A 26205-nucleotide genomic window follows, 5' to 3' on the forward strand; every position below is an offset into this window, starting at 1 on the left:
TGTGTTAACGTGCTGCTGCGGTGTGTTAACGTGCTGCTCGGTGTGTTAACGTGCTACTCAGTGTGTTAACGTGCTGCTGCGGTGTGTTAACGTGCTACTCAGTGTGTTAACGTGCTGCTGCGGTGTGTTAACATGCTGCTGCGGTGTGTTAACGTGCTGCTCGTTGTGTTAACGTGCTGCTGTGGTGTGTTAAAGTGCTGCGGTGTGTTAACGTGCTGCTGCGGTGTGTTAACGTGCTGCTGCGGTGTGTTAGCGTGCTGCGGTGTGTTAACGTGCTGCTGCGGTGTGTCAACATGCTGCTGCGATGTGTTAACGTGCTGCTGCGGTGTGTTAGTGTGCTGCGGTGTGTTAACGTGCTGCTGCGGTGTGTTAGCGTGCTGCTGCGGTGTGTTAACGTGCTGCGGTGTGTTAACGTGCTGCTGCGGTGTGTTAGCGTGCTGCGGCGGTGTGTTAGCGTGCTGCTCGGTGTGTTAACGTGCTGCTGCGGTGTGTTAACGTGCTGTTGCGGTGTGTTAGCGTGCTGCTGCGGTGTGTTAACGTGCTGCGGTGTGTTAACGTGCTGCTGCGGTGTGTTAACGTGCTGCTGCGGTGTGTTAGCGTGCTGCGGTGTGTTAACGCGCTGCGGTGTGTTAACGTGCTGCTGCGGTGTGTTAGCGTGCTGCTGCGGTGTGTTAGCGTGCTGCGGTGTGTTAACGTGCTGCTGCGGTGTGTTAGCGTGCTGCTGCGGTGTGTTAGCGTGCTGCGGTGTGTTAACGTGCTGCTGCGGTGTGTTAGCGTGCTGCGGTGTGTTAACATGCTGCTGCGATGTGTTAACGTGCTGCTGCGGCGTGTTAGCGTGCTGCGGTGTGTTAACGTGCTGCGGTGTGTCAACTTGCTGCTGCGATGTGTTAACGTGCTGCTGCGGTGTGTTAGCGTGCTGCGGTGTGCTAACGTGCTACTGCGGTGTGTTAACGTGCTGCTGCGGTGTGTTAGCGTGCTGCAGTGTGTTAACGTGCTGCTGCGGTGTGTTAACGTGCTGCTGCGGTGTGTTAACGTGCTTAAAGCAGATATTTGTATCTGCAGATTATTCATGCAAACGGTTCATTTAAAAAGTAACAAACCAGTAACAAAAATCATTCATTTACAATGATAATGAAGTGTTTAATTAAATTTGCAGAGGCATTTTTTGCGTGATCATTTCTCTTCCTAAAGCCCTGTGCCATCGGCTCACGGTTTTATTTTAACCATTCTCATGTACTAAGATTTATAGTGTTTCTCCACATTTTTAATGAAGCATATTGAAAAACTTTTTTGGTATATATATATATATATTTTTTTTTTTTTTTTGTGCACAGGCTTGTTTTTTTCTGGGTCAAAGTTAAAGTCTGAAGGTTTCATGCATAAAAACAGAGGAGCTTAAGTCAGAAATATGTTGGATACTATTATAATATTATTTTTGCATTGCAAAATTCTATGCAATATCTTTTTTGTTATTTTTGGTGCAAGTATCATAATATGGTTAAGTCACAATCACAACACATGACAATTATCAAAATATAAGGCCAAAACTTATAGAATTTCTTAGGTCTGATTGAAAGAACAGAAGTCTTTTTTTGGACTGAACTTCATACCATTTGTTCTGTTATTAGGCTCACTTTATGTGGCAATGCAGAGTCAGGAACGTGACCAGCAACATGTATAATCCACAGATCTTCAAATAACACCTGATTTGTTTGACTTGTAGCAGTTTGCTTCATTTGGAAACATAACCGCAGTATTATGAGGTGGTGTGTACGTGTCAGAATGAATGACTTAAGCGTGCCGAAGTTCTTTTGAAGTTGAGGAAGTTCTTCAATGCTCTGTTGAAGTGGGAGGAAGTTTCATTTAATTGGATTTTGATGCTGCCTGTTGTCATGGCACCCAGATTCTGTCATTTCATATAAGGTCTTTTTTCATCGGATGTGGAAGAGATCTCAGGCAGAAGGAAATGAGCTTCCTGGAGGAGCAGTCTGCAATTGATTGGGGAAATGAATGTGTTTGGTTCTCAACACAATGAGTCCGAGCGGCACACGCTGAAGTGGCCACCAATACCTTCTGCAACACAGCAAATGAATTAAAACGGGAAATAGAAGCAGCCTCATATAAACACAAAATAAGGAGTTATTTAACCTCCCGGTGTGTTTCATTGTTTTTCTTTGAATTCAAATAAAAGGATCCAGTCGAGCACTCCTCGAAGTGTTCAAATAATATGCCATATATGTTCAAAGAATTTACTGACTTGTTGACAGTATTTTTCATTAGGATGCTACTAAAAAAATGATAGATGGTTTGTGAGACTCAAAACCTTTTCATTTGTACCGAGATTGAACATTGAGCATTGACTTCAAATTAAAGACAAGCGAGTGATGTTTTTTTGTTTTGTTTTTAAACATTGGTAAGACTTTACAATAAGGTTCATTAGTTAACATGAGTTAACTACCTTAATTAACATTTACTAAGAATGAACAATACTTCATTTATTAATCTTAGTTAATATTCATTTCAACATTTACTACATTATTAAAATCAAAGGTTATATGTGTTAACATTAGTTAATGCACTGTGAACTAACATGAGCAAACAATGAACAGCTGTATTTTTATTAACTAACATTAACAAAGATTAACAAACACAGTAACAAATGTATTGCTCATTGTTAGTTCATGTTAGTTAATATATTAACTAATGTTTACTAATCAATCTGATTGTAAAGTCTTACCAAAACGTTTTTAAAAATCATACCGACTCCAAACTTTTGAATGCTAGTGTATAATGACATTCATTTCACGGCTCTCTAAAATGCTTGATTCTGATTGGTCGGTTGCAACATTCCGGGGTCATTTATTTCCCAATAATAGCAGCGCTGTATAATGATGCTTATCGCGGATTAATTGCTAATAATAGGCCTACTGTTGAAATGTTCGTCTTGTTGGTATAATGATTGTTTTGTACAATGCAATGGATTATAAGATAATGAACCGTTTTTTAAATGTCCTTGCCATTATTTGTCTATATGTGGTGAAAAGTTGTGTAATAAGTGATACAACTGTACATCATCTTTTAAATGTGAATGTTATTTGAAGTTGTTCGCTCGTCTAGGCTCAAAGCTGCTCGCTAGGAACTGTTCTTCTTCATCAGGATCCTTATCACCCTGTCGAGGTCGATTTTGCCATAAAAACCGTCTGGATGTACATTATCCCTTACTTAATGCTAGCAAATAAGGTTATACAACAAATCAGATAAACGTTTACTTAAAATTCACCCAAAAAACATTAAAAGCACTACTGGAATTGCATCCTATAATAAATTGTTGTGAATACTGACTCACCAAGGCAACAATCTGCACACACCAGCTAATGTTAATCCTCCTTAACCCTTCGAGCAAAACCAGGTAACAGAACGCAAGCCTGTTTCCATGTTTATTCAAGCTCACAACAATTTAATCCCAAATCTAATAGCTAATCATTTCCACAATGTTTGGCTAATTACATCTCATACAAGGCCATCTAGCATGGCAGTTTGTTAATTAGGTGTGTGATATTCCAGGAATATCAACAGGGACACACAGAGAGATTAGCTGTCAGTCATTCCCGAATTAAACAAACGTCACTGGCTGGAGATGAATGTAAACACAGCTATCGGCTCTGGCAGGACAGTGTGTGTTTCTATCCCTCACCTCGACTATAAGCTCAGTACTTATGAGGAGTTATGAGGAGTTATGAGGAGTTATGAGGATGACTGCTGTGGAAGGCAGGCAATAAAACACCAGCCCTCACTTATGTAGTGCCACTGCCCTTACTAATGTACGCCTGTGTGTGTGTGTGTGTGTGTGTGTGTGTGTGTGTGTGTGTGTGTGTGTGTGTGTGTGTGTGTGTGTGTGTGTGTGTGTGTGTGTGTGTGTGTGTGTGTGTGTGTGTGTGTGTGTGTGTGTGTGTGTGTGTGTGTGTGTGTGTGTGTGTGTGCCAGAGACAGCTGGATATCAAAGAAAAGAAACAGATTTTTCCAGTGAATGAGTCTTTGAAATCTAAAGTGTGCCGTGGTCACGGGCTGTAGGAGCTGTCACTGAAATAATTGTACTTTGTCCTTGATGTTATTTCTGTGAGAACAGAACTCTTCGCTGTTAAAAACTTAAAAAAAACTGGAGCATCTAAATTTAGACTGGAGACGTTGGGGTTAAACACCCACCGCCAAACGCAGACAGAGGACTGCATTCACAAGAAGAGATAGCAGTGTGCCAAGGAAAAATTGATTTGCTCTGTTTCTGGTGACAAAATCACTTTCATAGCTGGAATGGATACAAATTTGGGGCTTTTTTCAGGTTTGGAGGCTAAAAGGGAAGATTTATTTGCAATAACTAAGAAAACAGCAAAAACAGTCTGAATAGGACAGAAAAACATCTTTAATATGTGTTTCGCATCGACAGCAATGAGACTAAATAATGCTTTACTCATTTCGTTTATGGCTGTACTCATACTATATGTCAACTATTGTCTCATTTGTGTCCATTTTTGTTAGGTTTTGAAAGCATCTGAGACAAACATCTGTACTCTAACATATTTTTGAGTTAAACAGGACATTCAACTAGAAAACAAAAAGCAGAGCAGGATGGATCGACTGGATTATGAAAAGTGGGCGTTACATACTAGAATGGAGACGGGTTGAAAAGAAAAGTCATATCAGAGGAGGAACTGTTCGATTTAATAGATATAAAATCATGAAATGGCTTTGTGCTGTTATCAAATTGCATTAAATAAATGCACTGCGTGTTTCAGAGCGGAGTGCGACACTGTGTTCATTTACGTCTTGTTTTCAGGGCTTCTTGCGGTTTCCACTAAAATTAATGCTTATCAGTTTAAATTAATTAATTAATTGTATTTTATTTAATTAATAATATTTTATTTTACAGTGAAGTCTTACAATAGAAATATTACTTATTTTATGTAATTGTTTTTAGTAATAAAGAAATCATATAATAATCATTTTTGTAATATTAATTATGACTATTCTATAACTATTTTTATATTATATGATAAATATTATTAATTATATAACATTTATAATAATAATAAATCTATTGTTATTATTATGATTATTATTAACCCTTTAATTGTTATCAGATAATATTAGTCAGCACTTATTTGAGTAAGCACAAAATGCAACTATGCCACCTTAAAATAACGTGTGACCAAATGTTCTCTGGGTAACCATATATGCATCCAAAGTTACACAGACGTTTACTTGCACCGCTGATCCATGTTTTCAAGATTATTTTATAGACAGAAGAGTCAGTTTAGATGCTTCAGCTCAAAGTAAGTGACAGCTCACACTATCAGTGTTGTATTTCATCACCAGTGTGTCAGACAAACCCATTTACAGAGATCAAAATTCCTTTGTGCTGTTTGGGGAAATGTGAGACGGAGATTATCCCTGACACTGGTGTGTGTGTGTGTGTGTGTGTGTGTGTGTGTGTGTGTGTGTGTGTGTGTGTGTGTGTGTGTGTGTGTGTGTGTGTGTGTGTGTGTGTGTGTGTGTGTGTGTGTGTGTGTGTGTGTGTGTGTGTGTGTGTGTGTGTGTGTGTCAAAGATGAGGATCTCCAGCAAGACACAGGCAGGAGTGTGCAAAATTCAAATGTCTGTGCGTTACACACGTCTCACACCATGTGTCAATCCAAAACTTTCAATGTAACATAATCCCAGCCAAACTTTAGAGGGGGTAGAAATTAAAGTGAAAACAGAAAAACAAAAATAAAATCCAATCCAAAATATTACCAAACTATGATAATGGAGCCCATAAAGGGACATGGTGAAGGAAAAAAATTAATGATATGTCATCAAAGCTTTTGCATTCTGCTTCAACCGAGACACTTTGCGTTCGCTTGCAAAGAACACAAAAATTTTTCAGAGGAATGCAGAAGTTTTGCGAGTGAATGCAAAAGCACTGAAATATATTTCTCCCTCCCATCTCATGTTTTTTGCATCACCATCTCCCTTTAGTGGTTCTGTGTACAATAGTATAAGAATGATACTAAAGAAACACTGGGTAGAGATGAGTTTTAAAAGTGCCGACTGTATTCAGACAGGTTTTCCTCTCAAACAACTCAACGGCCCATTTCGATATGTTGACTGTCATGTTATTCAAAAGTATCTGTAAAAGCTGTATCTTAAAATGTCACAAAAATTTTTTGGAGGGCTCTGACAGCATGAAATGCACGTTTGTTCCCGGTCTGTTGACGTCACAGCTCAGGATAGTCTCTATTCTGGGACTGTTCGTGTTTTTGTGATGACATCCGCCAATCAGGATGACGACTCGGATGACTGACTCAAACCGTGCGCTCAGAACTGAATTTCGAGGCAGCAGAGGAGAATCAAAGGTGGTTTCACCCAACTAAAATGCAAAAAGTACATTTACAAGTAACATGTAGCAACACATAAAATGTGGGGTTATTTTTTCTACCCAAATCCTGGGTCAAGCCATTTTTGTGGGTTATTTTTTGGTAACACTTTATAATAACTGCACGCTATTAATCATTATAGTTAAGCATTAGTAAACAGTTAATTCGTAATTTATAAAGCATTAATAGACATTAATAAGCAGTTTATAAATACAGTTATAAATGCTTTGTTCTTGATTTATAAGCATATCTATAATGTGTTTAATAATTGTATTTTCATACTTTATTAATGATCAATTTATCATTTCTAAATGAAGTATTGCATTATTTACAAACCAGTTATTTAGGAGTTGTCAGTGGTTCATAAGATCACTTAGAAAGTGTAAGTAAATGATTAATAAACTGTTTAAATACATATTATTATTCAGACATGTAATAGTTAGTGTGTTAATAAATGCTTTATTAACATGTATTTCTACTGTAATTCATGGTTAATTCGGGTAGTTATAAAGCATTTAGTAGTGGTCAGTTAACTATTTTTGTGAGCTCATCTAAAGTGAGGACTAGTTATGCCTTTTAAAGCATTTATAAAGGAGATTTAAAGGCTAAGTATGTTCTGTATCACTGTGTTGTGTTTGTTTCCTTTTCTGTTTAGAAGATCAATGAGCCTTTAAATCTCCTTTGTAAATGCTTTACAAAGCATAACTTGTCCTCACTTTAGATGAGTTCACAAAATAGTTAACTGACCACTACTAAATGCTTTATAACTACCTGCTTTATAACTACCTGAATCTACTACATTTACTTACACTTTCTAAGTGATCTTATTAATCAATGACAACACCTAGTTTGTAAATAATGGTAAATAATGTAACTGGTTTGTAAATAATGCTATACTTAATGATAAATTGATCATTAATAAAGTATGAAAATACAATTATTAAACACATTATAGATATGCTTATTAATCAAGAATAAAGCATTTCTAGGTCACATTTCAAAGACAGCTCGATCATGTAGGTTTGCACTGCACAACATCAGGAAGATCAGGCCTTTCCTAACTGAGCATGCAACACAACTTATCGTCCAGGCCCTGGTCATCTCTAGGCTTGACTACTGCAATGCCCTTCTGGCTGGACTCCCAGCATGTGCGACCAAACCCCTACAGATGATCCAGAATGCTGCAGCTCGTCTTGTCTTCAACGAGCCCAAGAGGGCCCACGTCACTCCTCTGTTCATCTCTCTGCACTGGCTACCTCTAGCTGCTCGCATCAAGTTCAAGGCACTGACGCTTGCTTACAGAACTATCACAGGCTCAGCTCCCTCCTACTTTCACTCACTCCTACGAGTCTACATCCCTACCAGACACCTACGATCGGTCAACGAGCGACGTCTCGTGGTTCCATCACAGAAAGCCACAAAATCACTTTCCAGAACATTCTCATTTACAGTTCCATGCTGGTGGAACGCTCTCCCCACCCTCATCCGGAATGCAGAATCCCTGACAACATTCAAAAAACAGCTGAAAACCAATCTCTTCCGTGAGCACTTAACCTTATAGAAAAAAAACAAAAAACAAAAAAAAACACTTTCCCTTTGAAACATCACTTATCAGGCTTATGCTACTCTGAATAATACCTGAACTTCGTATTTTGAGCACTTCCTGCGTTGTTGTTGCTTTTGCCTCTTTATGATGATTCGCTGAACTTAGTCCTAATTTGTAAGTCGCTTTGGATAAGGGCGTCTGCTAAATGACTAAATGTAAATGTAAATGTAAATTTCTAGCTGTATTCATAAACTGCTTATTAATGTCTATTAATGCTTTATAAATGATGAATTAACTGTTTAGTAATGCTTAACTAAGTAAGAGATAATGTAGAGCGAGGCGGCTGTTATAGCGAATGCAACCCCGACAGGCTGATCAGGATCCCGACGTGAAGCGGAGAATCAGCCTGAAGGGGTTGTATTCGCTATAACAACCACCTCGCTCTACATAACCCCGCTTATTACATGGCTACCTATCAAATAAATCAATAATTTGACACAAAATATTGATTTAAAAAGGAGTTTGATTTATAAACCATTGTATTGCTTCCGCTAAAGAAAATAGTCCATTCCGTCTCTACGGTTAGTATCCTGCATCCATAGCAACGCTCTGTTTTTCATGGCAACGGTGTGTTATACTTAGCAGCGTCTGTTATCAAGAAATAGCACACCGCATTCTACATTAGAATTCAACCAAGCCATGTAATAATGATTAATAGCGTGCAGTTATTATAAAGTATTACCTATTTTGGTAGTATTTGGGTAGTATTTGTGTTACCGAGCTCCTGGGTCAAACGTAACAACACAGTGTTTGGGTATTTGTGTTACCAAGATCTTGGGTCAGATGTAACAACCCAGGGGTTGAGTTATTTATCACAGGCTTTTTGCGACCTCTTCAAGAGAGAGCAATGCAGCTCCGTCAAAATGGTGCATGTCTTCAGTAAAATACAGGTATTGTGCTGTATATCGTTTAATTTTATGCAAAGCAACATACAGGGGTGGATGTGAGTCACCTAAACAAGTGTCGTGTCAGTCTTTCATGTGATGGAAATGTCTGATGCCTTGCATACAATTGTATGATTTTATTCAAAAAGATACAGAATATAAATACGTATGATGTTAAAATCTGTTCTCAGAACTGTACACTGTCTGTTTATGGACAGGTTATGGAGTCACAGCATATTTCTGCAACGAGTGAAACGCAGGGCGTCTGAAGTTAGAAGTTCCTCCGCTGAACACGACACGAGATCCAGAGACGTTATGGTGGAAACGGCACAACAGAGACGGGGCCATTACACTTGAATTACTTCTAAATGTTACATTTTTTACTTCTAATATTTGTTAAACAAGCTTAAAGGACAAGTTCGGTATTTTACACTTAAAGCCCTTTTTACAGATCATATCTGATGAAATAGAACGGTTAAGATTAAAATTTGGACACATGCTGCTGTCCCGAGAATTTTAGGTTTATTTCGCTTATGTGTATTCAATGAAATGCCCGTGGTTTGCTTGCAATTGGCAAAGGTGCATTATCGCCACCAACTGGGCTGGAGTGTCTATTATTCAAGCTCTCAACGGAAGAATCACGGGTGTGACGCGTTTGGCAAAATAGGTCCACAAAAGCTAAATAAACCTAAAATTCTCGGGACAGGAGCATGTGTCCAAATTTTAATCTTAACCGTTCTATTTCATCAGATACGATCTGCAAACAGGGCTATAAGTGTAAAATACCGAACTTGTCCTTTAAATGTTGGCAATATGTATTAAAAATGATTGAAAATATGATTGAAAATAAGGGAATTATCGTGCAAGCCAGTGGTTGTATTGAGTATTTTAAAAAAAAGTTTTAAGTTTAATCCGTAGACATTAATTTATGTATGAAGTAAAAATAATATTTATAAAAAAGGCTAGTATTACAGTAAAAATTTATCAACCCATTATACTGGGTTAAATAAACAAAAATAAAATTAACCCAACATGTGTTCTGTCCTATATTTGTCCAGCCTATGTGTTGAAAACCACCCAAATTGGGTTGTTTTTAACCCAGTGTTTTTTAGAGTGAAGTCACAAAAATATCAGAATTTTGAAGATGGCAGAACTGCTATTGAAACATGATGGGAGAACCAATGAACAGCTTTCTTATGGACTTCATTGGGTAGGGACACACAAACAAACAGAAAAGGCATACAGTAAGTGAACGTATTTAAAAAATATGACACGCTTCTTCTTGAACATGAACATGTGAACCCCAAACAGTGCAGGCCACGAGAAAAAGTCAAGAATGAAAGTTTGATGCAATTGTTGGCCGAGAGCCCATTCATCTTTAATGTCCGGGTTGTGTCTGACAGTGTGAAGCACAGATTCACCGGGATGAGCAGCGCTTGAGTGAAGCGAGTGAACCGTTGCCCAATATGGGGGAATTCTGAAAGATTGATGAGAAGAGGAGGATGATGGTTGGGTTAGCAGTCTGAAAAATTGGACTAATCCATCCAAGCTTCCTCAACGGATACGATCAGTGCCGTCTCCAACACAACGCCCCATCACAGCATGGAGTCCTGCTAAAATAGCTCGGTCTCATGAGGTTTGTGCATGTAAAGCTCTCCTCGCTTCAGACTTCTGAGCCTTCCACTTCCCTGCGTGCTCTAAAACTGTTTTAAACCCGTTTCTTTTCTCTCTCTTTGTTTTGCTCTCTCTACAATTCGTATCTACACACACACACACACACACACACACACAGCAACTTCCCCTCCTGTTGTGGTCGTTTGGCCCGGTCACGAGTGTATTCTGGGTCCAGATTGCCCCCTGCTGGTGAGGAGTGGGACAGCGACTCCATGCTCCACTGCTGTGAGAGAAACCATGCATGAAATCACTCTGGCACCGGTTCTGAGACCTCAGCCAACGGCCTCGTCCCGAGACCATCTGTGCCTCCAGCGATGAGAATGGCCGGCTGGTCCGACTGGGACCCGTGTCCACGAACAGAGCCCTAAACCTGAGGGATGTGACCGCACAGGGCTCCTCACGCCTGGACATGCCCTTTCAGCTTTACACACTTCACATCTGCATTCCAGAAACAGAACTGCGCTCTCCTACAGACCCTATAGGACAGTAAAGATGTGGTATTATTCACCTGTTCAGTTGAGATAAAAGGAGTAACACTAGCAGTAAAGCAAGAAGCATCACAGTGTTATTTCAGCAGTATAGAATTTGTTGTTTTCTTAATAGGGACTGAAAAATTAAGACATTTTTTTCTGCACTCTTAAAAATAAAGGTTCTTTATTGGCATCAATGGTTCCATGACAGAGTCTTCCCATTGCACAAAAGGTTCTTTAGATTATTAAAATGTTCTTCACACTAAGAAAAATGGTTCTTTTAACCCTCTGGTGCTCTTCTGTCATTTTTTACCGAAACATTTTACTTTTTTTTTAATAATTATTATTATTATTTACTTCATTGGAATGGTATGAAACTTGGTAAAGGATTTGCCATTTGCTAAATAAAAAAAAATGTAAAAATTAATTCAAAAAGATGATATCGTCCTAAAAAAAAAAAAGTCACACTTGTATTGTTTGGGTAAAAAATAAACGCATTGGAAATGAATGGGAGACGTATTTCATCTAGTGGAAGCGTTTGGTACTGCGGCCAAACAACATCTCACTGAAAGCTCTTTTTTTTTCGATATCAACCTCAAATTTTTAACACAGTGTGTTTAGATTTATGGCTTTGATTTTTCACAGTTTAAGAGTAAAACGTGTTTTGGAAAATATTTATTTCATATAAAAAAAATGAAGTGTGGATTACATAACCATAAATGTACAATTTTATAACTTTTGTCAAGTTCACTTTTTTAAACTTTTTTCACTTCAGCAATAATCTGCCAGATGTTGTCTTTAAAAAGAGACCAAACTTCAGTCTGTGCTCCAAAGATTCAAGATGTATGAGAGTTTAACTTGGAATTTTCAGGTCTATGCTCAAGAAGTGAATAAATGGATTTTACCTGCTGCATAAATATAATTTAATACCATAAACTAATATATATATATATATATATATATATATATATATATATATGAAGAGTTCAGATGCAAAAGCCTCTAAGTGCCATCTGAAATTTTCTTCTAGAATGATCATTTTTATCAAGCTCGTATATTTAAGTTCAGTAATTTCACTTAAATGACAATTAATAGTTAATCTTCATTGTCATTTAAGTGAAATTACTGAACTTGAATATACAAGGTCGATAAAAATTATCATTCTAGAAGAAAATTTCAGATGGCACTTAGAGGCTTTTGCATCTGAACTCTTCATATATATATATATATTGGTGAAATCATTTCACTGAAATAAAATAAAAAAATTGGTCATTTTTGGCCGACATACGAACTGTACCAGAGGGTTAAGAACTGCTGAGGGTTAAGAAACACTTTATTTTGATAGTCCACTTTAGACATTCTGTTGACTCTACGGCCCTGTCCCAAATGGCACACTTCATGTGCACTTTCGGTCTTGTGGACTTACAATGGCTGCCGCGTGCGTGTGTCCGTTAAGTCCGTGAGACCATAGGGTGTCCCATTTATCAATTTTAAGCCTCAGAAGGGTGCTCTGCTGTTGATGTGCGCCCTCGATGCGCACTTTTGCCGCAGTAGACTTCTTCCTGACAGTCAAAACGGCATTACCTCATGAAACTGCGGACTCGTAGGAAGACCATGAGTGCTTAGGGTGCCATTTGGGACAGGGCCTACTAATAGTCTAACGAGAGTTTGTTGACTTGTACTATAGGTATAATATTAGGCCATGTCCACACTAATACGTTTTTGTTTGAAAACGTATATTTTTCTCTCCGTATTGGCCTTTCGTCCACACTGAGACGGCGTTGTTATTAATGAAAACGAAGCTTTTTGAAAACGCACTCCAAAGTTGATACATTTGAAAACGCCGTTTTCACGTTGTAGTGTGGACTGTGAAACCGGTGGTATTTAAAAACGATGACGTAAATGTAGTCATGTGACGCATATTGTACCAATAGATATTCATGTTTATACCAGTATTGTGCCTGTTATGTGCTATTCACTTTCACACTGTTGCAAAAAAATATTCTACATTGCACACTCTTCCTATCACAGTCCTGCTAAGATGACAGATTTTAGTCACATTTGCTGTTCTGCGGCAATACATGACAGCAGTTGCGTTTTAGACCAAACATATGGTGATTGCGTGCAACCTGGACACATCAGTGAATGGTGAGATATTTTACTAAATAAAATTATTTATTTTTCCATCTGAATCATATCAGTGATCTTTTGTGGGGTTTTACGCATGCGCAGTAAGGTGAATTTAGCGTTTTCAGGCGTTTTTCAAAAGTTTCTCATCCACACTGAAACGTCCGAAAATGCCTGAAAACGCTAGTGTGACGGAGAGCGTTTATAAACGCAGCGTTGGTCTGGTTTCACACTCAATTAGTTGTATCGAACCCAGGTGCGTTTGCAGTGATCTTACGTCATCGCAAACGCACACGGAAAATGCATGGATAATACAACTCGACTGAGCATAGCTGTAATTTGTCTGTTTTTTTGGTGCTATTATGCACAACATAGTGAGAGACATCACCTCTTCAGTGTCCCACAACGTTCCCCTGCCACTCATGGTTGTCGTGTGTGAGGAAACAATGATATCGCCAGTGATACGCATGCGCGGGATACTATACTTCCTGAACAAGCGCGCACCCGAGTCCGTGTTGCTTGCACATTAACGCGAACCGCGCCACGGTTCGGGAGCAACCGAGCTCAGACCACCTCCTCCAGGTAGTCTCGGGTTCGGTACTCTAGTGCGCACCCGGGTCCGATGACAGCGTTCACATTAGCGATTTTTCATGCGAACCGTGCCCCGGTCCGCACTAAACTGCCAGTGTGAAAGCGCCCTTAGACTGTAATCTGTCTTGTAAAATACCCTCAGTTTGATGCAAATGAAAGTGAATGGGCTCTGTGACTGAACTCTCAATTCAACTCAAGGATTGACTTTCATTGTATGAAATATACCTTTTTGTTATATACCTTTTGGTCCCAATAAGAAAAGTCATGCTGGTTTGGAACGGCAGGAGGGTGAATCATGATTTTTTATAAATAACAAATTTTAGGTGAACTATTCCTTTGGGCTGACTAATAATTAGACCAACTTTCGTAAAGTCCACAGAAAGGGCTACATGTGTAATAAAAGGCTGATTTAGTTTAATATTTTTTACCATTTCTCAGCTGATCTTTTGCACATTCATCTTGAGTATCAGAAATTTGTCATTGTTGAAAATGACTGCACACCATGAATCTAGATTAAGTTTGCATCCGCCCTGTGTCTAACTTATTTTCCAATGTTTTTGTGTGACTTGTATGGTTATTCTCTGGTGTATCTACATTGGTTGCTATAGTAATAACGTAGACGTCAACACGCTGACCCAGTTCTTGTCACTTTCTTCTGTCTACTTGAGTGCAGAAAGCTAGCGGTATGGAGAGAGGTGACAGAAAACAAGACATCTGTACACTGGTGCATAAAGTTGCTGTTCTGAAAAATCATGCAACCTTCTGAACGATGGGGAGAAAAAACATTGTTCAGACTGAAGCATTCCTCATAAGTTCTCATATGAATCTGATTTCAAATGCACTTACATTTTTGATTTAAAGAAAAAAGAGTAAAAAATGTTTTCCTTTGCTCAAGTGACATAAAATAATCATATTCGAATCAACCAGGGAATCAAGCTTTGGCTAGAGTGTGTATATGCTGTATTAACACTACTCTCTATGCAAAAAGCTTTTTTTCCCCTATCGACGGGCAGGCAGTCAAAAGTAGCATATATACACAATATGCATCAAGCAAAATATGATTTAAAAATGTCATTATGAAGAGTTTCTGTTAGTCTGGTAGAGATGCCATAACTACAGCCTCTGGCTCTAAAAATCAGCTTTCTCCATTAAAGGGATAGTTCACTTTGAAATAAAATTTTGGTATGTTTTAGCTTACCTCAAGGGCATCCAAGATGTAGGTGTCTTTTTTTCTGCAGTAGTTTCAATTTTGATATTTTTAGGTCAAACCGTTCTTGTCTGTCAGTCATATAATGCAGGTCGATGGTCACTGTCTCAAAGAGCATGCACAGAGTCCAAATTAAAACAATTAAAAAGATTTGAATTGTAAACACATAATATATTAATGCGTCTTTGGTGTTTCCATGGTTTCTACAGAATAAAAACGGAAATTGAGGGAAACGCGGGTATGATGTCATTAATAGGCGACGCACGGTCCGTGTTAAAATAGCATATTTCTCTGGATTTAAACATTTTTAGATTCTTAAACTTAGTTCACAATCAATAAAATATATAACATTATTCTAGTTTTTTTTAGATATTTTGATCCAAAAATCTTACATAGTGTGCCTTTAACAGCCATATTTGTTATATCACAAATATTTCATTACAGGGTGCATGTTTGCACAGAAAAGTGCCCAGTTCTTCTTTTGGATGGTTCCTGCCATGCGCTTCAATGTGTGAAATGGTTAGTGAAGGGTTTGCGTTCTGGTGGTGCCATCAGTGTTGTCATGTTATCATTTTATTGAGGCTTAATGACTGCATAATTCAAACTGTGTACTTCCAGAGGGCTTCATATCAGCTGAAAAAAAACATCACTGACATCAATTGGAATGTATATGTCTCTCCAGGGAAACCTAGTCTGATTGGAGGAACTTTAAAACCCAATCTGATTAGAGGAACTTTGAATCCCAATCTGATTGGAGGAACTTTGAAACCCAATCTGATTAGAGGAACTTTGAAACCCAATCTGATTGGAGGAACTTTGAAACCCAATCTGATTGGTGGAACTTTGAAACTCAATCTGATTGGAGGAACTTTGAAACTCAATCTGATTGGAGGAACTTTGAAACTCAATCTGATTGGAGGAACTTTGAAACTCAATCTGATTGGACGAACTTTGAAACCCAATCTGATTGAAGGAAATTTGAAACTCAATCTGATTGGAGGAACTTTGAAACTCAATCTGATTGGACGAACTTTGAAACCCAATCTGATTGATGGAAATTTGAAACTCAATCTGATTGGAGGAACTTTGAAACCCAATCTGATTGGAGGAACTTTGAAACCCAATCTGATTGGACGAACTTTGAAACTCAATCTGATTGGAGGAACTTTGAAACCCAATCTGATTGGTGGAACTTTGAAACTCAATCTGATTGGACGAACTTTGACTAAACATTCTATGTTAATGCTGCTACAGCAGAGCGAATGCAAAATTAATAATAAATGTAACTATTTATCGTACATTGGTGTCATTTATCATATCGCTGTTTTTATAAAAGCAATAGTCCACTGGATGACGCTGATTTAACCATGAGTTTCTCTTGACTTATTTCATCACATTCTGCAGGCTTTAGAATGAAGAATCAGATCGCTGTGGCCATTGCCAACCAATGTTAGAAAATATTTTTGGAACCGAAATTGTACTAGCTGGCAAGAACATAAATTCTGTATCATTGGCAGGATTGGGCATGAATGACTCAGACTTAATGCGCCTCAGCTTCCTGTAAAAGGAAAAGACTCCAGGGAGATCCTTTAGTAACAATTTACATTTTAAAAGGGTTTTACACCGTGAAAACACCACTCAGCCTGTGGTTTGTTTACCAGAGGCCAGAGCCAAAACTGATTTATCTATGCTTGAGAGTGTCAATACAACAAATAAAAATAATCAGTAATATTTATATAATACAACGGTAACACTTTACAATAAGGTTCATTAGTTAACATTAGTTAACTACCTTAGTTAACATTAACAAAGAACGAACAATACTTCTACAGCATTTAATATTAATTTCAGCATTTACTAATACGTTATTTAAAACAAAGGTTGTATTTGCAAACATTAGTTAATGCACTGTGAACTAACATGAACAAACAAAGAACAGCTGTATTTTTATCAACTAGCATTAACAAAGATGAATAAATAGTGTAACAAATATATTGCTCATGGTTTTTTCATGTTAGTTAATGCATTAACTAATGTTAACAAATGAACCTTGTTGTAAAGTGTTCCCAATAAAACATTATTGTGGTTGTTGGTAGAATTATGAACTAAAATCTCATTATAACTAATTTATCAATATTCATTTGGTAAAGTCAACTAATTATCATATCTACCCTCTATTTAAAAGTCTCAAGATCGAACATGTATCCCTTGTCAAGTACCAAGAGGAAGAAAAATCTTACTTCAGTCGTCAGTTTACCAGTCGTTTATCTATAAGGATTTTTAAGTATTCAATATCTGTCAGCAGCAAACAGCTGTACTCCCTCTACCTCATTCTCTCTCTCTCTCTCTCTCTCTCTCTCTCTCTCTCTCTCTCTCTCTCTCTCTCTCGGAGTGCATGCTGGGAGTGAGTGGAGCGTTGTGAGCGTGAGTGGTCACTCGTGCTTCAGTTTTTTAATTTTAGAAGTATTAGTGTTTTTTTTGTGTGTTTTTTTTGGTAGGTTAGGCACTTTTTGGTGGTTTTTTTGTAAGGGGGTGGGTGGTTTTGGGTGTATGAGGAACATGGCGGTTCCAGGCATAGATATCATATATAACCGCTAGATGTCTTATGGAGCCGTCACTTCCGGCATCACCGTTCGGCCATCTTGTCACAGTGAAGCTGTGAATTAAGGTGAGTGATCAGCATGCACACAAATCCTCTTATCTCGCTGAAATCTTGACGGATTTACAAACGGTTTGGTTTCTTACAAACGTTATTAACGTGGCTATAATTCCAAATGCTTGAACATGTATGTTATAATTATTCATATGTATGCAGTGTATGTATGCAGTGTCATAACTACATCTCTGACGTTTATAACAAACCAAACCATTTGAAAATCGGTAGAAAATTGAGCAAGTTATGGTTATTTAAAAGTACATGCTCCATTAAACGAGTGAGAGAGCACCCTGTGGTAAGATGGCCGCCACGTGCGGACGTCGACCTCCATTGGCCAGCAGCGCGCACGAGACATCTAGCCTTTATATATGATATCTATGGTTCCAGGTGCGCAGGGTTTGAGTTCACTCACGCGTCGTCACGGAGTAAAAGTGGTGTGGAGAGTTGTTGTTTTGCTGTGGGGGAAATTGTGGGACATGAAAATATAATGTCTGCCTCTAGGATGAACAGCGCTAATGTTTTTTTTTTTTTTTTTTTTGTACAATAGAAAAGGCAAATTAAGTAGTTCAGAGGGGAATTATTGGCCCTGTCCCAAATGGAACCCTAAGCACTTGCGGTCTTCCCCTGAGTCCGCACTTTCGTGACGTAATGCCGCTTTGACTGCATCAGCGTGGGCTCGGCAAAAGTGCGCATCAAGGGTGCAAATCGACTACATGGGGGCGCTCGCGAGCACCCTTCTAAGATCTAAAAATGAGAAATGGGACACACTGCGGTCTCACGGACTTAAATTGGTCTCCTCGATTAAAAAAAATCCATTTGGCCGCGTTTCTCCTTTACTGAAACATGTTGTTCCCTTTCAAGGGAACTCGAGCTGCGTCGAGACGCGGTGGGAACGCCCTGCGTGATTGCGTCGTGAAGCACGTGTATAATCAGTCCAATGGAAAGACGAGACGTCATAGGCGGGTGACGTCATCGACCAGGAAACTATAAGGCAGCCCCGCTGACACAGATCGCGTTAGCTTCTGTGCCTTCAGCAAGCGATCTGTGTATTCTGTCCTTGTCATATTTATTGTTGTCTGTCAAGTTGCAATATATATATATTATGGCAAAAGAGAGCAAGCAAGCGTTGTGTTGTTCCCTGCCCACGTTATATCACGGGTGGGGACACACAATTCAGCTTTGTGTTGCTTGTTTGGGAGTGGAGCATGCCAACAGTCAGTTCTCGAGGGGGCTGACTGTGAGCATTGCGAGAAGCTGTCCGTGAGGACGCTCCGCTCCCGCCGGCCGTTCTTCGAGGAGGACGGTTCGGTGCGCGCTCCCCGAGGCGCAGAGTCGACGCGCATCTTGGGGATCGCGAATGGATCGAACAGCGGGGTTTGAGACGGGCCCCGCCCTATCTCTGCCTTCACCTGTTAGATCCAGTGCCTTATCTCGGGGAAAAGCACGCTCTGCGGTTTCTCCTCCCCGGGATGAGGCACTCATGCTGCGATTTCCAGTTAAGAGGAATTGGTATCGTTAGTGTTTGTTAAGAGAACAAAACAATTAAAAATATAAAGAATTAAGCAGATGTTTGAGTTTTCAATAAATAAATAAATAAATAAGTCAGCTCATAACTCTGTTGAATAAAGAGGAGAAAAAGAAAATAAACTTTTTAAAGGAGGTTTTATCTAGTGCTGTTGCTAAGTTAAATATTACTGGCCAGCTGGTTATTATGAGAGTGAAAATATAAGGAAAACTCTATATCTCAGCCTCCTCGTCAGGGAATGCCGTTTTTTCCCTATCTCCACACTGAGGTGTCGAGATCGTGGAATAAACTGGTTTCTATTTATGTGTTTAATCCCCAAACTTCTACTATAGTAATGTTATGGGTATTAAGTATCATGGTATGACAGTGCCTCGAGTTTAAGAGACGCTTGTGAGCTATCTCTCTCCTGAGTCGGCGTCATCATAACCCCGACGTTACCCACCAGCCATCAAAAAAAAAAAAAAGGCAACGCTGGTGGGTAAAGTATATAAGGACATGGATGAATGTGAGGATGTCAGCACTGACGCTATTCGAGAATTGCGTCGCGCAACAGATAACTATACCGGGGAGGGACGGTTTCGAGAAATCGTTTCTCCTCAGCGTCCTCTGGGGGGCGACTCTCTGAGGAGGGTCGCAGCGCTGCCAGTTCGGTTGTTTTCCTGCTGGTGGCCACAGAGTGATATATATATATATAGTTTCTGATGTAAAGAAAAATAAGGATAAAAAATGTCTTTCTTCTGGACGCTCTGCTTTCAATAAAACGAAGAATAAATTATTCAGCGGCGTTCTAGAGGTTTCTTCCTCACCGATCTAATGTTCCTGAGACTGAGACTGCTGGGCGGGAGCAGTCTCAGCCTACTAAAGCTCCTCGCAGCATAAATAAAATGCAGCAAAACAGAGCGTCGCCATTCGGGCTCATCCACAATCGAGGGGGACCTGGGTGGCGGTCGCAGTCTAGCCAGTTAGAGATATGCAAGATCTGAGGACTGTTTTATCTCTAAAATAGCTTGGATGAAGAAGCCCTGACACCGAGGCTGCAGGCTTCTGAGGGTGGTCCCCTCCTGGGTAGGGACGGTTTTGAGAAATCGTTTCTCCTCGGCGCCCTCTGGGGTGCGACTCTCTGAGGAGGGTCGCAACGCTGCCAGTTCGTTTTTTCTGCCGGTTCGCCGTTTCAGGACACCGAGGTGTCAGCGTCCCCAAACGATCCTCCGAGGAGGGGCGTAGAATGGTCAGTTCGGTTGTTCCCTGCCGGTTCGCCGCTTCAGGGCACCAAAGTGACTGTTCAACCAAATCCAGAGGCCAGTCTCGAGAGACTGGTTCTCCTAGTAGAATTTCTGGCAGCGTGGAAACTACTGCCATATATTTCTCAGTGGGTCCTGCACACTATAGAAAAGGGTTCAGAATTCAGTTCGGTTCTCGTCCGCCCAGATTTCTAGGGGTCCTCCCCACAGTGGTGGACCCCGAGCAGGCTCTGGTTATGGAGCAGGAAGTACTGATACTTCTGCAAAAGGAGCTATAGAAGGGGTTCCTCCTCCCAGCAGACAGTCGTTACAGCCGTTACTTCATTGTTCCAAAAGAGGGTGAGGGGTTGCGTCCTATTCTAGACCTGCGTCAATTAAACAGCAGGTTTCAGATTCTCAAGTTCAAAGAATGCTTACGCTAATATGATTGTGTAACAGATTCAGTCCGAGGACTGGTTTGTCACAATAGACTTGAAGGACGCGTACTTCCATGTATCTATCCATCCTCATCACAGGAAGTTCCTGAGGTTTGCTTTCCGGGGCGAAGCATACCAGTATTGGTTTCTTCCCTTCGGCCTAGGTTTATCACCCCGCATCTTTACAAAATGCGTGGATGCACCTCTGGCTCCTCTGAGACTCTTCGCGTATTAAATTACCTCGACGATTGGTTGATTTTAGCTCAGTCTGAGCAGTTGGCAGTTCGGCTTTGAGATGTCGTTCTGTCTCACATAAAGAGGTTGGGGTTGTGGCTCAACGCCAAGAAGAGTGTGCTCCTCCCAGCTCAGAGGACCACTTTTCTGGGTGTTTTATGGGATTCGGCAATAATGCAAGCACGTCTGTCTCCTGCACGTATTTCTGCGATTCTCACAGCCGTAAAGGGGGTAAAACTAGGCCAGTCACTCACTGTGAAACAGTTTCAGAGACTGTTGGGGCTCATGGCAGCTGCGTCCAACGTAATCACTTTTGGCCTTTTGTACATGAGATCTTTGCAGTGGTGGCTCAGGATCAAGGGGTTTTCTCCGAGGGGAAATCCATTTTGCACAATCAAGGTCACGCGGCGATGCCTTCGTGCCTTGGTCATGTGGAAGAAACCTTGGTTCCTCGCCCAGGGCCCAGTGCTGGGGGCTTCTTGTCGACGCGTAACGATTTCGACGGATGCTTCCCTCACGGGATGGGGGGCGGTCATGAGTGGCCGCTCGGCGAAAGGTCTTTTGCAGGACCATCAACGTTCTTGGCACATAAATCGGCTAGAAATGATGGCAGTATTTCGAGCTCTCAAATACTTCCTGCCAGACCTGAGAGGTCACCATGTGCTTGTCCTTCCGGACAACACACTGATGATCTCGTATATCAGAGCAGATATCCTGTTGAGGCAGGGGCTGAGGCCCGGGGAATGGAGACTTCACCCCAAGGTGGTGGAGCTCCTTTGGGAGAACTTCGGTCAAAACTCAAGTCTACCTTTCGCATCGTTTTATACAACGCATTGCCTTATGTGGTTCTCCCTGACACATCCAGCTCTGCTTGAACTGGATGCAACGTATTAGGTGTGGTTGAGGCTACACCTGTACACATTTCCCGATATCTTTGCTCCCGGGAGTTACTCTCATCCGGAGTTATGGATACTATGGGCTCGGCCTCTGAGGGGGCCCAGCTCATAGATTCAGGTCTCTCGACTGAGGTCGTGGAGACCATACTCCAGTCTAGAGCTCCCTCCACGAGAAGACTGAATATCTGAATCTTGCTATCTGCCCTATGGTACAGTACTTGATTTCTGCAATGAATGTTTCTTTGCTGGGTTATCTCTGAGGAGAGATTCTTATTTCGTCTTCTCCGTGGTACATGAGGCTGAGGCCTGCACGTACTTGGATTTGCACCTGGTATGGTGATAGTCTTTCTTCACCCCTTGCCGGGTTGTATTCCTAGGTCCCTACTAAATTTGCGGGTCATTTGGGCTGCAGGCCTTCTGTCCTCCACCTCCAGATCAGAAAAAACTGAATCTGTTATGCCCTGTCTGGGCTTTGGATGCTTATGTCCACAGAGCTGCCCTGTGGCGTATATATAAGAGCAGTTATTTGTCTGCTTCGGGTTACCTAAGATAGGTTGCCCTGCATCTAAACAGATAATGAGCAAGTGAGTAGTTGAGGCTATCTCACTTGCTTATGAAGCGGCCGGACAGCCTTCACCTTTGGCTGTCCCGGCCCATTCTACCAGGAGTATGGCTGCCTCTAAGGCTTTATTATCAGGAGTTTCACTCTGACATCTGTAATGCTGCAGGCAGGTCCTCACCGCATACATTTTTTTTATTTTTTTTATTTTTTTATTTTTATTATACAGTACATAAGGTAAACACAGAACACAACAACAGAACACAAAAACAACAATAAAACAGCAGTAATAATAACAGTAATAATAAAATAAAGAAAACAGCAACGACAAATAATAATAGTAATATTTAGAAGTATTAAATAGTATTTAAATAGTAATAGCATGTATAATAATAATGATAATAATAATATTTTGTGGTGACGGTAACAGTAATATCAGTGATAGCAATGACAGTAATAATACAATAATGATAATAAGGATGGTGATAAGTTGTGTTGACGGCAATAGTAATATCAATAATAATAATATATAACATTGATAATGATAAAAAATAAAATAAAAAAATAAAATAAATAAAATAAAATAAAAACAGTATTGGTACTCATACTAACACAAAAAAAAAGAGATACTATTGATATTGATAAAATCAATAATAACAATAATAATAACAACATGTATATCAATAATAATAACAGTAATAACAGTAATAATAGTAATACTAAATATCAATAGTTATATCAATAATAATATAACAACAACAACAACAATAGTAATAATAATAATAATAATAATAACAACAATAGTAATAATAAAGTTTTTTATTTTTATTTTATTTCATCTAATAATAGTAATGCTAAAGATGGCGATGATGATAATACTTTGCGATGACGGCGACAGTGATATCAATAATAATAATAGCAGTAATAATGATGATAATAATAATAATAACAATAATAACAGTAATAATAACAATAATAATAACAATACACACACCCAACACATACCACACCTCTCCTAGTTTCTGTGTGCATGTTTTTTTCCCCCTCCCATTTTTTTTTTTTTTCTTTCCCTTTCTTCTCATTCACTGTACAGTTACTATTTGTATGTATGCCTAAACTAAGGTGGTGCATTAAAAGAAGGTGAAGTGCATTAAGATCAGCATTTGGTGCATTAAAATCATCTGTGTCATGTGTTAGGTGTTGACTTGTATTGTTTATATTTTTATATTTTATATATTTATATCACTATTATCATCATTTCATTTATCTATTTATTTATTCATTTATTTATTTTAAACATTTAATATATACATTATACCATTATCGTCCTTATATCAAGCAAATTATCATCACATCGCCATCATTCCATCACTGTTAAATGTTTCTATGATATTGAAAATATTAATAACCATACTGTCAATAATAATTATAATAATAAAAATACTCACAATATTACTAAAACCTTGTATAAATGTATAATAATAAATGAATACATAATTAATCAGGATGAGTGTGTTAGATTTGTAATAGTTGGATGAGGTCTGATCTGGAGTGTTGAGGTTCCGATATACAGTTGTAATGAGGTGTAAAATATTCCAGGGAGATGTAGTCTATGAGCAAATTTTTCCAGTGTGTTATGTGAATAGTGCTTCGGGATTTCCAGTTCAAGAAGATGGTTTTCTTGGCGATGGCTAGGGCTACAAGGAGTATCCTTTTATTTGTTATTTCCTGATTGAGAGTTGATAGATCACCTAGTAGACAGAGTAAGGGGGATAATGGGATGTGGCAGCCCAGGAGGCGGGACAGGGATTCAGTGACGTCTTTCCAAAAGTGTTTAATGGGTGGGCAGTGCCATGTGGCATGGATATATGTGTCCAGGCAGTTTTGTGAGCAGTGTGAACAAATTCCTGATGTGAATCCCATTTTAGCCAGCCTTTCCCCAGTGTAGTGTGTTCTATGAAGAGTCTTATACTCTATACTCACCGCATACATTTGTTAGATTTTATGACTTGGACCTAGGCTCCACTCCAGGGTCTAGGGTGCTTGTTTCCTAGTATGCGCATGGTCTTCATACAGAACAGGCATTTGTCATATGGCGTCGTGGGTATAGGGTTCCCACCGCGTCTCGACGCAGCTCGAGTTACCTTGAAAGGGAACGTCTCAGGTTACGTATGTAACCCTGGTTCCCTGAGAGGGAACGAGACGCTGCGTCGCCTTGCCATACTCCCTGCATGTGATTGACTTGCTTCGGCTTTTCAGAAGCTAACGCGATCTGTGTCAGCGGGGCTGCCTTATAGTTTCCTGGTCGATGACGTCACCCGCCTATGACGTCTCGTCTTTCCATTGGACTGATTATACACGTGCTTCACGACGCAATCACGCAGGGCGTTCCCACCGCGTCTCGATGCAGCGTCTCGTTCCCTCTCAGGGAACCAGGGTTACATACGTAACCTGAGACGTTTTTTTCAGGCGCTCAGTTTACATGATTGTAAACAACGACGCTAACAACTAGACCTTGCGCTGAATTTCCGAGCGAGCGATCCTGGTGGAGCTCAAAGCGCTGGGACTGGGAGGAGGAAATCGTAAGTAAAGGAGGTGTACCATTTACCCTCTGGGCGCCACGGTCGAGTTTACTCGACAAGATGCGGCACTGAATAAAACGGCCGATTTTGTCAAATAGGGTGTCAAATTTCGTTCGACCTCCCCTCCACTAGTTGGCAGACATGTCATACTTCATCCCCGACTCAAAAAAAAGTCATGCTTCTATACAAAATATTCGAGCTAGAGCGCATTGAATCAGTGCGAACAAAAGCGGAGCTAGTGTGCGAGTGAGCCATTTTATCAGAGCAATATTGTCAACGTCAGCGAGTATTTGCATTAGATTATTATTATTATTATTATTATTATTATCTAATGGCATCAATAAAGCTTACCCGCAATGAAGTGTTGGGTCTTCTATTCGCGGACCCTGATTCTGAAGGGGAATAACGTTATCTGCCTTCAGAAAATGACGGTGATTCTGAAAGTGAAAGTATAGCCCTACACCAAGCACAAACGGTGAATCCTTTGCCCAATATAACGTTAGATGGTCCTTTGCCCAATGTCAGTGGTGGGAACAATGTTTCCTGGGGTCGGAGTGTTCATCGCGAAGTTAGCAGGCGTGTTAGTGTTGTGGGGAACGAGACGGCCGCGGGAGATTTTTACCGCGCTAGCCATGGTGACGCGTGTGCCTCTCCGCAATCGCGGCGACAGTATTGTGGTGGAGACTTTGTCTAATGCCACTGGGTATGTTAGACGAGGTCGAAGTATTCATAGGACAGTTAGGGGGCAACGTGGAGGCAGGGTGGGGAGTCGCAATGACAATGACAGTAGTCCAAGCTGTGCACACTCGGTGCGCGCGCGAGGCAGATCTGGCCGCGCCCGCGCTGCTGCTCGTAGCAGGAGAAGAGGCGATGTGACACGGGGCAGAGGGGCTATTATGCATAGTCTATCGCAAGACCACACCATGAAACATTACAAGAAATGTCACCTGGATGAATAGGGAGTCATTATCTCTACAGCAAAAGCCCTGCAACAATTGTTTTTGTCTGCCATTTATTACACTGTTGATTTACTATCTATTTCCCTGACCATTTAGTAGTGTACAATATGTGTTCTTTTTTGTGTGTTCATGTCCTTGTGATGTGTGCGTCTTTGTCAGCTAAAAAACA

General features: G+C 40.1%; 1 protein-coding gene and 1 long non-coding RNA gene across 2 annotated transcripts in view; one reads left to right on the top strand and one right to left on the bottom strand.

Annotated features, from left to right (window-relative positions):
- Window positions 1-26205, bottom strand: part of LOC309484191 (uncharacterized protein) — a 255358-nt gene that overhangs the window by 221382 nt on the left and 7771 nt on the right. The window lies entirely within an intron of this gene.
- Window positions 9704-11236, top strand: LOC309483081. The gene is made up of 2 exons (XR_014200491.1): window positions 9704-10535; window positions 10692-11236. It is a non-coding gene; the product is annotated as an uncharacterized lncRNA (long non-coding RNA).

The sequence above is a fragment of the Leuciscus leuciscus genome (genome assembly GCF_965113295.1).
Source record: "Leuciscus leuciscus genome assembly, chromosome: 20".
Lineage (NCBI taxonomy): Eukaryota > Metazoa > Chordata > Actinopteri > Cypriniformes > Leuciscidae > Leuciscus > Leuciscus leuciscus.